The following is a 2,624-nucleotide window of genomic DNA, read 5'->3' on the forward strand; positions in this document are numbered from 1 at the left end:
CACAAATAGTTCTCCAAACTACAGGATGAGTGATGACGTCATCCCTCTAACAGGCGACAGAATATAGGCTGGATATTTTTATGCTGTTGGCACTCTTCAAAGGTAGTAGGTTGAAAGGCATAAGTATATATCTTTTCAGGGATGAACTCAGATTGTTTGCAATGCTCCTACCATGCTCTCATTATCATAACCTCACTGACATCCAGCACATTTTGAAATCCCTGAATTTTCCTTGTATACACACAGACACAACTAAAAGGGAGTTTTCTGAAAGGCTCCTGGGAAACCTAGAAGTCCCTAGATTATACCTGTCTTGTTTTGGAATAATATTATAATTTTTTCAGACTCAAATTTTTATCAAAATTATCAGAATTTTTATTTTATTCTAAAATGAAAAATGTTTATTTTCTTTATTGAGAGATGGATCATCGGCTTATAAAAGGGAGATGAAAAGGCTTGCTTTCCGAACCCACAACCACACCAAGTATGTCTAAAAATGTTGGAAAAAATGAAGTTGAGACCTCTGAGAATTCCGTTTCAGGAAGGGAAGAATATATTGCAAAACACAAAACAGGCAAAGGTGTAAGTAACAAAAAGGAAATGTGAGCTATCTTTGTAGATGTTATCAATGACCTCACTGTGCCTTGTACAACAGAAGATTTTCAGATATTATTATGTGCAAAATTTGGGTGCCAACTGAGACATCGCTTTGAGACCAATCATTAAAAGTTTAAAGAAAAAGGAATCGAGTATTTTAACCATAGATGTGAAAAACTCTTTAAGAGTCAGAAGTTGTTTGATACAGATTGTCAGCCTAGAAGCAAAGCAGCTCCTGAAACATCTCCCAGGGTAAGCATTTCCTTGGTTTGAGAAGCACATACAACACCTGATAAACAAATAAATCCTGTCCAGTTGCCAGTGCCCAATGCCCGCTGCACGAAAAGTCCATAAAAATGACAGCTACAGTGTCACTTTCCGGGGAAACAGTAACCCAATGACTTAAAAATTTAGTTGCAAACATAAAGATTGCATTAATATCTCATTTACAAAATTGTACTTACATTTTGCAAATGGGTGAATCTGAAGATGGGCTGGGCTTGCCAGTTTGCTTGTAGCCCTCCAGCAGCATCGACTCATTGTTGCGTAGTATCTTTTTCTGGGAATGCTCAGCAAACAGATGCATAAAAGGGCTGAAATATTCAAATTTTGAATAATGCTTGGAACTTCATGATTGAGTCCTGGAACAATGGTTTTGACCCTTTTGTGTCTGGTTCAAAAGCAATGATGGTCCAGACTGCTGGGCTGTAGCAAGGATCCAAGCAATGGTGCCAAACTTCTCACAGTCGTTATATTTTTCCACTGATAGGCACTCTGAGGAACAAATAATAATCTAAAAATAAAAATAAATGCCAGTATCATTAAGAGTGCTCTTGATGAATCAAATTTTTAATTTTACCAAAGACCAGCCCTCAGTATTCTATGTGACAGAATGAAAAGTACACAGGAAACATTTTTGCTGAATTTTGAAGACTATGATTGTCTTGAGGAAAATTGCTTGTGGGCAACTGTTTGAGTCAAGAGCTCAGCTAACTGCTTTCTTTCACAGAGCAGAATCTCGGTTTGAAAAGCTACTGACAGACAAACTACGGTTATTCAGATTTGGATATTGGCAGACCGTTTCTTCAAAATGAACAAAGTGAGATTGTCACTTCGAGGAAAACAACTGACGATATGTGTTGCCAACTTGAAGTTGCAAGTGCAAATGGGAATTTTGGAAAATTGTAAAAGTACCACCGTGAGCTTGACATCATGTGTTTTTCTAATGAGACTGGTGGCAATATTTATGTATGTGATTTTTGATATTTTAATGAGATGTGCAATATTTGGAAGGTCTGCCTAACTCAGCAAACCAGGATTTTTCAAATGCTTGATCCATGATTTGTGATGAAATCACCCGTGGCTAAAGGATCTGTTCAAAGTTCAAGCTAGACCCATACTTTTAATGAAACAGAATATAAACAGTTTATAAATTAGGTTCCAGATTCTACATTGAATCTCACCTTTAAGAAACTACCTCTTGCCTTCCCATGGTGATAGCAGAGAGATTGCAAGCTCAGTAGCCCAAGACCATGGCAAACTTTTTCTTGCGTCGGGTCTGCTAAAATCCCATTAGAACAACTAAGCACACAGGAGAGCCCAGAGTCAGAGTGGAGGAAGGAGGAGGAAGACAAAGCTCCCACCCCCACAAGGTGGGACGGTACATCGAGCTCATTTTTGCAATCAGCTGAGCTATCAGAATCATGGAGCCTGACATTCCGTGCTAAGTAGTTTGCATGAATTAGACCAAATCCTGACAAGAACCCTATAATGTGGACATTTATGTAAATTAAGATCCTGGATTGCAATGGAATTTTCACACAAACTAGATCAAACAAAAGTGTATTTACTCAGTCATGTACCTCAGCAGTGAACCAGTTAGGGTTCTCTAACATGTCTGAGTGGCTGGATGGATCTAGAAGACCACTGGAGGTCTTTGATGCTCTGTCTGTAGCACTCAGTTGGGTTTCCTCAGTAGGATGAATCCATTTTGCAGATGACATTTTCTCTGAAGCTTAAAGAGTTGT

Source organism: Mustela erminea, chromosome 1 (genome assembly GCF_009829155.1).
Source record: "Mustela erminea isolate mMusErm1 chromosome 1, mMusErm1.Pri, whole genome shotgun sequence".
Classification (NCBI taxonomy): Eukaryota; Metazoa; Chordata; class Mammalia; order Carnivora; family Mustelidae; genus Mustela; species Mustela erminea.